Source organism: Panulirus ornatus, chromosome 14 (genome assembly GCF_036320965.1).
Source record: "Panulirus ornatus isolate Po-2019 chromosome 14, ASM3632096v1, whole genome shotgun sequence".
In the NCBI taxonomy this organism is placed as follows: Eukaryota; Metazoa; Arthropoda; class Malacostraca; order Decapoda; family Palinuridae; genus Panulirus; species Panulirus ornatus.
In genome coordinates, this window is record NC_092237.1 from 53465075 (window position 1) to 53480539 (window position 15465).

The window sequence follows — 15465 nt, forward strand, 5'->3', positions numbered from 1 at the left end:
TATATATATATATATATATATATATATATATATATATATATATATGAAATTGAAACCTTCACAACATCAGTAAACTTCCTAAATCATGTCTAGTTTCTCAGTAAGATGACTTGTGTATGATAACGAGTACCAGGTATTCTTAATTTTCATACACGAATTAATAAAGAAAAAGATATTCCTGTTTTAGATATAAACACTATGTACATTTTGAAATCTCACACCGTTCATCTTTCACTTCCATGTGTGAGACAGCCGTATATATATATATATATATATATATATATATATATATATATATATATATATATATATATATATATATATATATATATATATATATATATATATATATATATATAACGTGCAACTGGTCTGTTTACATTCATTTTCCCTCACCTCTCCTCTGAAGGCACGGCTGAAATGCCCCTATTCAGAGGTGACCCACAGAACCCAAAACAAAAAGAACGAATTATTCAGAGAGCAAAATGAAAATTGTCATCTCACAACGCAACTACATAGTCTGTCGAGTGTCATTGTTATTGTATCTAATTATAAAATATTCAGCTGTTTTTGAGAGAACCTGAGAGTGATCATCTTCTAAGTACTCTCACACAAACACCAGTCAGCTGTTAACTCGGTGTAAGATAATGCTACAGTTAATTTCCACTGAGGTCTGGAAACCCCTAAGATCGTAAAAGTCTTTGTCAACCTTTTTTGCGCAGGACGGCAATAACGGCGCGAAGTCAAACGAGTCTATCGTAACTCGTTGGATAAACAATTCTATTTTTCTCACTAACATTTTTACATAAGGTCTTCGTATCTGATGTTTACTGTAGCTCAGTGTTTCAAGGCTCTGTGCAGTATTTTCACGAAACTTTTTCTTTTAATCATTCATTATGATCATGAAGAGAATTGGTGTTACCGGGCTCCACCTGCACGAGTTTACACCGCAAGTGAAAAGTTGCCTTTGGGCTGTATCACAGTGAGGACAGTTTCGGTGAAGAAGTTCTATCTCTATAAGAGTCCACATTTCCCTACTGCTAGAAGCAGCGCAGCCTTAGACTGCAGGAGCCTTTGATAAGAGGTCTCGGGTAACAGCGGGACTCTCTCTCTGAAAAAGAGTCCCGGGGTAATTATAGATGAATAGATAAATAAATGTATAAAGAGAATCAGAATCGAAGATCAGTGACTCATCACCTTGCCGCCAGATGACAAGGGGTAACGATAAGAAACGTGAAAAAAAAAGAGAAACTAAAAGAATTTACACCAATTACTTCCCTCCCACCCCATTTTTTCCCCCCAGCATAAAGGGAAGAGTTTGGTTTTTGTTTTTACCTACAGTAAAAGTAAGAGAAGATAATTCATCACCCTTCCCGAAACCGGTATTGTACCTCTCATACAGATATTAGAGTCATTTGGAATGTTTATAATCATATTTTTCGACGTTCTCTTGTTTCCTCGCTGGTCTGAATACCCTTGCGGCACTAAGAAGGATCTCGTCTGCAGTTTGCCGTGAAGATGGCCATGTGCACTGGTTGTGGTTGGGAGGGAAGGGAGAGGAGGGTCATTGTTCACAGCGTTCTTAGAACTGCACGGTGTACATGGGCAGTGAAATATGCACTACACAGTCCCCATAATCAAGACAAATGGATAAAAGTTACAGTTCTAAAGTTCTTGGTTCGGTCACGATGCCTTTGCTGTTTTCTTCGGTCAAGATTGGTTTCTCGTGGAAAGATGTATAGACGGAGATAGAAATAGCGAGGATAGAAAGAAAATATGGAGGTATAGACAAGAGAGAGAGAGAGAGAGAGAGAGAGAGAGAGAGAGAGAGAGAGAGAGAGAGAGAGAGAGAGAGAGAGAGAGTGTGCATCGTGTTAGAAACGAGGGTTAGTCGTTGATCTAGAGCGCCGAGGCGCAGGAGCATTCACTCCGTCGCCCTAACAAAAATGTTGACGCCCCAAGCACAAACCCTCAGCCCCTTAGAGACAAGTGCTTGCGTGCTTGGCCGTGCCGAGCGTGGTCTTGTGGGTTCATGCACGTTCCTCTACGACCCTTGAACACTTTGTCGCAAGAGGCTGCTGGCTTTCAGGACATCCACCCACTTTCGTCTCTCGAAAGTACATCATGGCCTCCATGAGTATGGGATCTTTCACCTTCCACATTCCTTAGTTAGCCTGAGGGGGAGGGGAGGGGGGGGGTCGTCCCTGAGCTGCACCCAGACAACCTGACCTTCGAAGCAGCGTGGAGGTTAGCGTAGAGCGGTCATCTGCGGTGGTTTGCGAAGGACGCACTAAGGGAGGCGCTGAGAGGCCATTTTTGCCGGTTGTGTGTGGTGGAGGGTTCCCAAGAACGAACTGGAGTAGCTAGGAGTCGAGGGGATACCATGGTGCCTGAACTGTGGACTGTGGTGATCATGGTGGTAGCGTTGGTGATACCAGTGGCTGTGGTGGTGGTGGTTGTGGTATGAGTTGTTGTGGTAATGGTCATGGTGGTGATAGTGGTGTTGTCTATTGTGATGGTGGGGGATCATGGGTAGCAGCTGTGGCAGTGGTGCTGGGGACATTAAGGGATTGTGATGGTGCTACGGAGAAGTGGTGGTGTTGATGGTGGCGGAGGTGATCTTCGTGGTCGCAAAAGAAATGGAAAATAATCATAGAGTGTTTGGAAGTGAAAAAAAAACCTTTTCTCTGTAGCTGTCAGGAAAATGTGAGAAGGTACAGAACTCCAAAGCTTAGCAGTGAGGAGAAAGAAATAGAAAACATAACGGTTTACAATTACCATACAGAAGTCATGTAACGCCGTGGCCTCCGGGATGGCCTAGCTAATGCAAGAGGTTCACACCCAGCCAGTTCTCAGGAGTGGAAACCAAAGTAATATCTATAGAAGAAGGTAAGAGAACTACACCTTATGACATTGGGCAAGTGGATCTAAGTACTAAGGTCAGACTGGCAGACGTGATTATATAGCCCTTCTTTTTTTAAGACATTTCTATCAAGAAAGTAGGGTAGAGTTAGAAGCTCCTTAGGTAAAAGAGCACTACTCATACAAATACGAATCAGTCCTTTGCATAATGTGACTATCTGTTCGTAAGATGAGAATTATCGGTACCTGACAGGGGAGCCCAGTTTACAGAGGCAAGACGGATTAGATAATACAGTGTAAGTTAGAGACGTTGCCCCAGTGGAAAACCCTGTCCAAACCTAAGTTTCCTGATGTAATTGTGGCGAGACGCGACGTAGATCGAGCAAGAGAAAGTGGAACAGATGTGAGAAAAGTAGATAAAAAAAAATTACGTGTTGAAATGACGCATGAGGGCATCTGATCCTATGTAAAGGAAAGGAATCCATCGATGATAAAACAGAAGAACCCGGAAGAACCCTAGATGGAAAGAGGGAGAGGTTGACCCACCATCAGCTAAAGATCCCAGTGCAACACTCTTTGATGTATCAAGGGCGAAAACAAAAGGTTTTCCCCCAGCGTCTCTCAGAGAAGATATTTCTCCTAGCGAAAACCATCCCGATAGCCAGACAGGATGGCCATTGGATTCACGACGTTTTGGGAAACGTACAAGTTCGAACATTTTTTTTTTTTGGAAACAGTTGAAGCCATAGCAACAGGACGATGGTTGGAAGGGTAAGAACGGTAACCCTTGTTTTGGGAATAAACTGTACCAACATCTGTTTCTAAAAGGAAAGGAAAAACAATTTTGCCTTCTAAGTAGAAGTAAATGCAAGTAGAGGCGAAGGTTGAGAGGAACCCTTCTTCAGAACACGAATGAAAGCTGCCATGTGGACAGTACGTTTTGCTTCAGTCCATAGTGAGAGAAGGTCTTGTTAAGAATGTGCAGAGGAAAAATATTTTTGAGATAGTCTTTCAAAAGACAAGAGAACATACTGGGCATAACCACATAAAGCTGGCGAATCGAATGAAAATGAAAATAACTAAAAATCTTGGGGGACTTAGGGTCATTATGAAGTGCGTTTGGGAGTGAGGGAATGTTAGAGTCATCATCCAAGCTGGGACAAAAATGGAAAACCAAAAGACAGTTGCTTGTTATTAGAAGAGGAAAGCGAAGGAAAGCCAATTTGAGAGAGGTTGTTTGGAGATACTTTGGCCAAAGGTAAGAAAAAACGGAGAGGTCATATATGCTTTCTCTGGATGAAGGAACGCTTCGTCTCATGAATGATATACCTGCAGTGATGTAGGGCGTAGATGAAAGATGAACGTCGGATAGATAACAGAGAGACTTTCCTCTTCCGATAACCCAAGAGTAAAGTAAATCTAGATCATCGGGAGAATGCATTCCAAACGGCTTGGAAGACGTGAAGGGTGGTTTATGATTTGATCCAGATCATAAGGAACGGAAAACACGAAGGTTTCAACTCCCCATTTTAGCTGCATGGGAAGATGTTTATCTTACTCTATAGTGTACAGTGAAACCTCCTAGGCAGAGGACCTCAGCTACAGGTCTGTAGGAGAGGAATTCAGCCATTCCCTGTGGTGTATGTGGAAGTATCCTAAGAAAAGAGGATATCATAGACCCGTAACAGGAACTGAAGCAATCGAGGAAGGTTATAAAATCTTAAGAGTTCAAAAACTAATGGTAGTTAAAAGGATAATCTTAAGCTACATGAGATGAGACTTTGAATCCTTGACGTCTATCTCCTCTGGCGTGGTGATCGTGAGTGAAGGTGGTATAGTTGGAGAAGCGAAAGTATTAGGAACAGTTGAGTTCCTTTGGGGGATATGAGATGTTTGGTCAGGGATTCGCCAAACCCAACAGAATAAATATTTGCAGAAAATATTGTAAATGTTGTTGAAGTGATTAGAAAAAGAGTCAGGTCTATTAAAGGGGCAAAGGGTCATGGGACCAACAAGTACCGCTAATACCTGAATCTTACCTCCCGTTGGCAGCAGAGACTGGCGGGATCTGGAGAATCTTCGCATCCCAGGATGTTTGGACTCTTCCATACTCGTACTGGGTGAAAAAGAGGATGATTGTGGAGGTAAGAAACAAAATGGTGTGAGCAGCTTCGGTGAATAAGATGTTTGGACTCTTCCATACTCGTACTGGGTGAAAAAGAGGATGATTTTGTTGGTAAGAAACAAAATGGTGTGAGCAGCTTCGGTGAATAAGATGTTTGGACTCTTCCATACTCGTACTGGTTGAAAAAGAGGATGATTGCGGAGGTAAGAGACGAAATGGTATGAGCAGCTTCGGTGAAGGCAGTTTAGGGGTATAGCAGGAAATGTTGATGAAGATATACGCTAATTATGCAACTACTAGTTTTTGTTGCTGGTGTGCTCCTGTCAACATAGGGGACATGTCAGTGTTACTACACCTGCTACTTTTTTCTGGCCCTCTATGTTGCTGCAGCCAGTTTTCTCGCCGTTGCCTCAAGATGTCTCGTCATCATCAATATTGATGCCACTGCTGCTGTTTGATAGTTCTCTTTGCTGTTTTCATTATTGTAGCTATTGCTTATGTTATCTATACGGCTTTACTCAGTGCGTCTCTTTGTTTTCGTATCATCTCAATCCTATGTTCTTTCTTTTCGTATCATCTCAATCCTATGTTCTTTGTTTTCGTATCATCTCAATCCTATGTTCTTTGTTTTCGTATCATCTCAATCCTATGTTCTTTGTTTTCATATCATCTCAATCCTATGTTCTTGATTCCGAAGCCGATTCACCGGTGATACCTTATCATATCAGTTCGATTTCAAAGGTTTCCCTTAAGCAAGGGAGACTAGATGAAACAAAAGAGGTTAGGATCTTAGAGTCTCGCAGTATACCAAGAATTAATTCCATATGTTGTTTATTCGATGACATGATTCAAGACTTATTGAAGGACAGGGGACACGACATAAGGCCTGATAAGGTCTGAAGTATAATGATACACCAGTAGTAAGATCGGATGACTAATAATAGAATCGCAGCCAAAGGGTTTAAGACCTGATGATGATGACGATGCTGTCAGAGTAAGCTCTTCACCTTCATACTGAATCAGACGTGAGTCATAAGGTCTGAGGATAAACTCAGAGTGTTTTATAATGCTTGAAAGTGGATCAAGAGAAAGTCCTAAGATTGATTAATGAGCTGGGGAGCTTTCAAAATTTACGCTTACATAGGAACAAAGTCAAATACCTCTGTCCATCAACTGTGCAAGTTTTAGTGCTTCATCCTTGCACCAGGGGTAAAGTTCTCAGCCCTGATGGAGAATCCAGTCCAATTATCTAATCCTGATTATACCTGCACAAGGAACTTCGGATCATGGAAGTAAGTTGCATAAATGGGATGGTCGGTCTGCATATGCCTTTAGAAGACATGGCATAATAGCACGGAGCCTCGACCATGGCTCTGGTGGAGCCTCTGACCTCAACACATTGTACAGTGGCATATCATGTTTATGTGCAAGGGATTATCATAATGCATTCCATTCGAGATATATTAGACGATGATTGATATTACATCCGTGTAAGTCAGTGAACCACATTTTGCCACAATTTCTTTTTTTTTTTGGCTGGGGGATGAAGGGGAACTGACCCAAGCTACCACACTCTCGTGTGGTGAAGAGCTACCATACTCTCTTGGGAGTATGGACTGAGCTGGGGAGGAGCTACCACACTCTCCTGGGGGTATGGACTGGGTGAGGAAGGGGAGGAAAAAAAGTAGCAGAACGACTGGTGTGCTAAGAGAAGTGGGGAGGCACATGGGGGTCAGGTGGGGGTTCAGGGAGAGACAGGTCCCACCAGTACGAACTCTGGGATCAGAGGGTTCACACAGACAAAGGTACCCCCCCTGCTGCACGGGCATTAGATTCAGTCTAGTGTCTGACGAAGACACAGGTATCCCCACCTTCTGCAGAAACCTTGGGTTCATATAGGTGCTTTACACAGACAAAGACCCCCTCCACTCCCCCTGCTGCGCAGACTCTGAGGTCAACTGGTGCCTCATACAGACGCAGGTCTTCCCGGCTGCACGAGCACGAGGGTCAAAAGTCTCACACGAATAAAGATCCCCCCATGCCACAGGGACCCTGAAATCAGCTGATGACTTGCACATCAGCTGATCTCCCATTACTGCACACACCCGAGGTTCGGCTGAGGGTCTCATATACACGCAGGGGGGGCTTTCCCTTGTTGCACGGACCCTCGGGACCAACGGGGGTCTCATATAACCACAGGGAGACCCATACTTGTAGCATGGGCCCTCGGGAACCAACTGGGGGTCTCATATAGCGAAAGAGAGACCTCCCCCTTGTAACACGGGCCCTCGGGAACTGGGGGTCTCATATAACCGCAGGGAGACCTCCCCCTTGTAGCATGGGCCATCGGGAACCAACTGGGGGTCTCATATAACCGCAGGGAGACCTCCCCCTTGTTGCATGGACCCTCGGGAACCAGCTGGGGGTCTCATATAACGAAAGAGAGACCTCCCCCTTGTAACACGGGCCCTCGGGAATCAGCTGGGGGTCTCATATAACGAAAGGGAGACCTCCCCCTGCAGCACGGGCCCTGGGAACCAACTGGGGGTCTCAAATAACGAAAGGGAGACCTCCCCCTGCAGCACGGGCCCTCGGGAACCAGCTGGGGGTCTCATATAACCGCAGGAGAGACCTCCCCCTGCAGCACGGGCGCTCGGGACCAGTTGGGATCTCTCTCTCTCTCTCTCTCTCTCTCTCTCTCTCTCTCTCTCTCTCTCTCTCTCTCTCTCTCTCTCTCTCTCTCTCTCTCTCTGAGATACACGTGACCGCTCCCTGCACGAATCTAGGCCACCGAGAGGATCATAATCCTCCAGGGCCTCTCCGCCGCGCAGGTCTTGACGCCCCCCCTTTATCCACTCCCTCCCTCCTCCTCTCTGCAACCTTATCGCGCGAAGATATGATAGAAGAGGAGAGATACACATGTAGCGCGGTAGATAAGATGATATATGAACGATATATATACAACCACTCAAACCTTGTAAGATTAGATAATGGAAGCTCTGTGCAAATCGTCGTGAAACACAATGGACTATCAGCAACTACGTCGACATTAAGGAAATTACAAAGATTACGAAGAAATGATGTAACTATATAATTTACTGGTTCTTAGATTATTATAATGATCTCGCTGGGAATCCTGGAGAAGTTTGTGTGTGTGTTCGTGTGTGTGTGTGTGTGTGTGTGTGTGTGTGGTGCTGGGACCTCCAGTGAAGAGGCGTTGATAACATGTTCTCAGCAAAGTCGTGTCTTGGGAACTCGGTATATGAAGGAACTCAGAAATAGAATGGATTTTGTGCGTTAATAAACCCCCGGATATGACTTGGTCATGTTGGATCTCAAGTCTATCTCGGTGTTCACTCTATAGCGTCGGTGAGTCGACCTCTGCCCATCATCTTCTGTAGGGAAGGATGATTTTCTCCTTACGTCTTCATCCTATTATTACTTCCTGCTTGTGAGGCCCAGTGGTTTTTACTGTTAAGCGGAGGATATGTTTGTTCCTTGTAGGTGTGTGTGTGTGTGGGGGGGGGAGAGGATATTTTCCCAGAAGTGGCGATAAGCCAGAGAGAGAGAGAGAGAGAGAGAGAGAGAGAGAGAGAGAGAGAGAGAGAGAGAGAATGAGAATGTATGCAAGGACATCAGGTTTGCATCTCGGTATAGGACAGAACGCCATGTTTCAACTGTGGTAGCATATAGATTCTGATGCGTCTTCGCACGAGTTCAAGATCCAAAGAAAAAATAAAAGACGGCTCCCCCATCACGTAAAGGTATCCTCAACTCTTTATAACTGTCTCTTGATCCCTTGTTTAGTCACTGATGGACAGAGGCTGTCTCTTGATCCCCTGTTTAGTCACTGAGGGACAGAGGCTGTCTCTTGATCCCCTGTTTAGTCACTGAGGGACAGAGGCTGTCTCTTGATCCCCTGTTTAGTCACTGAGGGACAGAGGCTGTCTCTTGATCCCCTGTTTACTCACTGATGGACAGAGGCTGTCTCTTGATCCCCTGTTTAGTCACTGAGGGACACAGGCTGTCTCTTGATCCCCTGTTTAGTCACTGAGGGACACAGGCTGTCTCTTGATCCCCTGTTTACTCACTGAGGGACAGAGGCTGTCTCTTGATCCCCTGTTTAGTCACTGAGGGACAGAGGCTGTCTCTTAATCCCCTGTTTACTCACTGAGGGACAGAGGCTGTCTCTTAATCCCCTGTTTACTCACTGAGGGACAGAGGCTGTCTCTTGATCCCCTGTTTAGTCACTGAGGGACAGAGGCTGTCTCTTGATCCCCTGTTTAGTCACTGAGGGACGGGGGCTGTCTCTTGATCCCCTGTTTAGTCACTGAGGGACGGGGGCTGTCTCTTGATTCCCTGTTTAGTCACTGAGGGACGGGGGCTGTCTCTTGATTCCCTGTTTAGTCACTGAGGGACGGGGGCTCTAGAGAGACGGATGTCAGGGAAGAATAACCGAATAGGTCATCAGGAGAATGTAGGAGGACCTGCCCAGTCTCCCTTGTCTCGAGCTGAGGAGACTTTTGCTGTGGGGTGACGGCCGCTCTGCAGAAATCACCCACAAAGACACCTCGCGTGTAGTAAGGGAGTCAGTGAGGGGAAACTCCCTGACATCAATTTGATTTGGGGCGAGTTTCTAACTCCCCCAAAGTCGTCCTGATTTAGTTTATGATCCGCTCCCTCTGCAGGCCACACCGTTGCGAGATGATCTGTTCATTATCGACATAAGCTGTCATCCTTTCCAGTAAGACGTATTCAAAACAGAAAGCAATTGAGCCAAACTAAACCAGATCTCTATAGGACTTTTGATGACAAATCTCTTGAAGGAAAACTGACATTCAGGCAAGACCCGTAATGCAGAGCATCTGAATCCATGAGAAATGTCTACCTCCGTCGTACAAAGGGATGTCTTAATTTGAACTTTGGAGAAGTGGTGGATTTGTGACCACCCCAGAGGAACGTGCGGAGATCCACGTACCTGCCTGGTGATTACCAGGTCTTACCAGGCCTCTGACGCAGGTACTTTGATGCTTCTTTGTTACAAGACCAGTGTGCTCCAGGCTTGATAAGCGGAACAAAAACAACACAACATGTCCAATGGGATTTAGATTCCCATTTGTCTAATGTGTTCAGGTTGCATCGAACAGAACGCCAAAAATCAATTACACGCATACACACGCACACTCACACACACACACACACACACACACACACACACACACACACACACACACGGACACACACACACTTAAACAAGCCTACAGAACTAAGAGGAAGTCCAGAGGAGGGCAACAAAGAAGGTGTTCGAATGAAGAGAGATGAGTTACAGTGAAAGGTTATAGAGACCATGACTTTGTCCACCAGGGAAGAGAGAAGGGTAAGGGGTGACTTGATCTCAACCTTCAAATTCATAAACCCGTTCGATGACGTCAAAAATGACCAGTTCTTCGAAAGATGCAAAGACAGAACAGCTACGTGGCATTAGGTGATAAAGTTGTTAAAATCGAGGTAGAGAAGTACTTTTATACCTTGAGTGATGAAACTGTCAGTGCAGATAACTTCCACAACTTTGAATAGTCGTATAATGGTAGAGAAACTTCAAAGAGAAGGGGTCCCCTCGAGTGTAGAACTCCTTTCTCGTAACGTGCAAATAAGTTGATTACAAAAACATATATATATTTATCTGTCTATCTATATCATCTCTCTCTCTCTCTCTCTCTCTCTCTCTCTCTCTCTCTCTCTCTCTCTCTCTCTCTCTCTCTCTCTCTCTCTCTCTCTCTCTCTCTCTCTCTCTCTCTCTCTCTCTCTCTCTCTCTCTCTCTCTCTCTCTCGCATCGGGGAAAACCATACTGAGTTTAGCATAAGTGAGTCTGGGAAGAATAAAAATTGTAAATGATATCTGATTCAAGCGCAGAGAGTCCTGGTGCCTTGAGTCAAAGCAGAATGTAAAGACGATGGTTGGAGGACTTGATGAAGGCAATAACATTTACCTTTAAGCTTAGCTTGTCTTCCAAAGTGACAGTGAGAAGCTTGGAGAGCTGCACAGCTTGGAGGGCGGAGGGAGAGAGTTGGGGGCGGGGGAAGGGGCCTTAGTGAAACAATAGACGGTGGAACTTGGTCGAGGGCGAGGTTGAAGCGCATATGACCCGGTTTGGTTGATGACGTGGTTGGTAGTGGTCGAGTTCCAGTGGTTGTTGATACACGGTGTTCACTGGTGTTGTAGAGTAGGTGGAAGTGGTCGAGGGAGCTGTAGCCAGCGTCAGTACCAATGGTAGGGTCGTGGACGCGCTTCCATAGAGCAGATGCGTCCAGGAAGTGGTCGAGGGAGCTGTAGCCAGCGTCAGTACCAATGGTAGGGTTGTGGACGCGCTTCCATAGAGCAGATGCGTCCATCAGAAAATCATTTGTAAGGATGAGGAAAGAGAATGGTGCCTTTTTGGTCGCCCTACAGACGTATGGGTCTGGTACGTGTGTGTGTGTGTGTGTGTGTGTGTGTGTGTCTCAATACAACCTACCTCTGCAGTAGTAGAAAAAACTGATAGTCACAGATTTCGTGAATCAAAAACCTCGATTTTGTACGAGAAGGTTATAGAATGAACAAGTAAATGACGTGAGGGATGTAGAAGACAAGGAATCCAAATGTTTAAGACCTTGAAGAAGACTCTTGAATTCTTCCTCCAGCAAGCTGGCATAAGGGAACGTTGTTACCTCAGCCACTAAAGATGGTCTGCCAAAAACAAACCTTGTAGAATGAAGGTAAAAACTTGCACGCAGGGGTTTTTGTGGTACACTTTGATCTGGAGGTGCAAGCAGTTGCAAAGTTTCGTCTTGGGTGAAACCAAGTGTATGATGAATCCTAAGATACGTGAAACTTCATGAACACATCAACGATGACTTACGATAATTAGAATTGAAGCTTCACGAACACATTAGTGAAACTTCATGAAGACATTAACGATGACTTACAATAATTAGGACTGAAGCTTCACGAACACATTAATGAAACTTCATGAAGACATTAACGATGACTTACGATAATTAGGACTGAAGCTTCATGAACACATTAACGATGACTTACGATAATTAGGACTGAAGCTTCATGAACACATTAACGATGACTTACGGGAATGATGATAATAACTTTATGTCAGGATAACATCCAGACGTGACCAAAATAGGCAAAAACTGGATGTTTATAAATATACACAGATACCAGCTGCCTTGTGGAGTGAGTGGGGCTTGTGCTGTCCTCACCGCTCAAAGCAGCTCTTATCAGGGACACAAAGACAGGTACATGACTTGGATTTTCGTGGCTTTAGCCTGCCATCTCTTGTATATCGGGGTTGTAGAACCCAGCTACGTTGTAGTTCAATCGTCTTATTTACAATCAAGAGGTTGTTGAGTCATATATAAGGTGACATTTCATGAAAGCATTTGTGTGTGTGTGTGTGTGTGTGTGTGTGTGTGTGTGTGTGTGTGTGTGTGTGTGTGTGTGTGTATCAGGTAGAGAGGATCTACATCAGATATAGTATAACCTTTATCTCACCATGTATCTATTATCTGTAAGAAGTCATCGTTTGAAATCCACTTAGAGTAAAAAAAAAAAAAAAAGAAAGATATTTGTTTTCTCAGTATTTTGAGTTAACGAGCTAGGATATATCCTACAACATCATTCACCCTTACAGAAATAACACCAAGGTTTTCTGTTTTATTTCCCCAGGTGCATCGAGACGCTGACGCACCAGGGCCTTAGAGAAATGTCAAGACTCCACCGTTGCTGTCTCCTCCACCTATGCTGTCCCTGGAGTCATCAGTGAGGCGTCATCCCTCAGTCATCACCGAACCAAGAAGGGCTTCATCTGAGGCTTGACCCTCCGACGCCCATGCCTGATGGACTATAGCAGCAACACCAGAGATGTGACAGTGGAATGATCCTGTCAACACTGACGCAAGTCAGCAAGACACACTTCACTGCTGGCGGGCGGCGTCTTAATCCGGAGCTCTGAAAACTCCAAATGACTCAAGTCTTAGGTCAATGTGTTCCTTATCTTCCTCTTAGATAATTCATCTTAAAGTGGAGCACACGATAGAACTCCTCATAAGCTTAATGATCAGCTCTGTTATGAGGAAGTCATCCCCTGCAGCCTAACATGTCTTCGGTGCAAGCAAGCCACACAGAGCGTGTCACTGATAGCAAACCGTGTCATTCCTTTAGCTTTATAGCACGGAAATCCGTCATATCGGTCACATTTCCCGTGCACGTCCGCGCTCCGCCGGTACAAGGATCGCTAGACTTTACCAGTGAGGGAGGATTGATTCTTTTTTCATTTGCCGACATTGAGGCTAATTTATTATGCACTCTTGCCCATCCTGTGAGCGGTAGCGCAACAGAGGATACAGAGTTTACAAAAGAATTCCAGGCGACTTTGTGGAGCCTCATGGTTGAAATACATTACAGGTAGTGAGATAAGTATTAACATGGTCTGGGTAACACAATAAATGCTTTGGCATATTACTTGATAAGTTTATATCAGTTGAAAAACAGCGAATAGATTGCGTATCGAGATGAATACGAAAAGATCTCTTTACAATATACAAATCTATGATGCTTTTTTTAAGTATCTGTGGTGGAACATTACACTGATGGGAGAGGAATGCTGGACGGGGTATATATGTGTTCCCCTTACAGCCAAGCAGGTGGTCATCTTCCCCTACAGGACAGAAATGCCACAAGCACAAGAATCCACTAATAACAACCCACACGAATTGCCTCGTTACGTCAGCCCCTTTCCATACATCACCTCCACATTCTTGATGATCAACATCGCTCATTAACGTCACTTCCAGGTCCTTATAAATGGTTAGGACGGAGAATATACTAAGGGACGTAACCTTTTAGCTAAGCATGGAGGGTGATCATCAAAGTGTCGTATGACCCCTGGCAACAAGGAGAGGACCAGTCTGGAACGGACCGCTGGTGTGACAGTGGTCCGGTCCAGCTACAGACTTGACAAATTAAATAAAAAAAAAAAGAAAAACGTTGCCAATTGAACGTTTACCCTCGTCACTTGCAGTTTCATGATGGTAAACATACAGAACCTATCCCAACACGGGCCATCTACGTTGAGAAAAACGTGTCCCATTCCTTATTCATTGTAACTGAACATAAAAGGAATTGTTCTTCAATCACGTCATTATCTTTGTAATAAAGACAACATCACAGATTCAACTAGACTTGCAAGAAAAAAATGGGAAATCGTAAAGCGGATCTTGTCTTGAACAACGACTCAGTCCAAAGGAAATATTTGTGAAGACATTCCCTCCGCTGAGTGTAACCTGCTTACCTTGGCTGTAGATATGCTTTCCTCTCGCTCACCCGCCCTTCCTCATTCTTTCTATGACCCTCTCTCTCTCTCTCTCTCTCTCTCTCTCTCTCTCTCTCTCTCTCTCTCTCTCTCTCTCTCTCTCTCTCTCTCTCTCTCCTCACACACACATACACACACACACACACACACACGCACACCAAGATCGTTGAACTCTTCACTAGTTCGTTAGGGCTGGCGCTGTTGCCATCCCAGATGCTTGTCGAAGTGCTCCAGCGTAATGCCATAGTGTGAACTACAAACTTATGTTAACCACGAGTGGTGGAAGTGTGGCGCGTTCTTTTTTGGCCAAAGGAACTCACGTCCGCGCCTCCTCGGCTCCACACTTACTGCTGGTGTGGAGTTAATTGACTGTACCCAACCTAACATCCATCCCCATTCGAACTGCTTCTATCATTCAGACTATGCCTTACCATACATCCTTCTCCTCTGACTGAGATAAGATAAAGAACTATCGTATCAGCATGACAGAACACCTTGGAGTCGGGTATCTGTGTCCTTAGTGGTACTATTTAAAGTACTATTTAAAACTCCAGCTAATGCTACCTAAAACTCCACCCAGAGCTACCTAAAACTCCAGCTAATGCTACCTAAAACTTCAGCCGGTGCCGCCTAAAACTCCATCTAGTGCTACCTAAAACTCCAGCCAATGCTACCTAAAATCCCACCCAGGGCTATCTAAAACTCCAGCTAATGCTACCAAAAACTTTACCCAGTGCCACCTAAAGCTGCATATGCCACCTAAAACTCCAGGGAATGCCACCCATCGGCCGCAGCTCACACATACCTCTTTCAAGTTCACTATATATACATTTCTACTTCCGCCTCTTGAAGGCTTTTTCACCATTAGCATCATTGATACCGATCCGTCAACTCGTAGCCACTTCAGCTCTCCAGTTCTGCGTTTCGAACTCTCGGATGGTATATTATCATCTCTGTCTTCTAGTCCTTTTCCAAAAGGTATTCAGTGAGATGCTGTTATTTTTTACGTCCATTCATTCCCAAATGCCTCAAACCAACACAACTTTGCATGTTCAGCTCTTGGTAGTTACACTGACCTTTGTTTTTTCCTCCTATCATCCTATTCGTTTTGCT

The 15465-nt window shown here is 44.7% G+C and overlaps 1 long non-coding RNA gene across 2 annotated transcripts in view; it reads left to right on the forward strand.

Annotated features, from left to right (window-relative positions):
- Nucleotides 1–13502, forward strand: part of LOC139753444 (uncharacterized) — a 93590-nt gene extending 80088 nt beyond the window's left edge. For both annotated transcript variants that reach the window (XR_011713711.1, XR_011713712.1), the window contains exon 3: nucleotides 12708–13502. This is a non-coding gene — a long non-coding RNA (uncharacterized lncRNA). The remainder of the gene's footprint in view (nucleotides 1–12707) is intronic.
- The last annotated feature ends 1963 nt before the right edge of the window (nucleotides 13503–15465 follow it).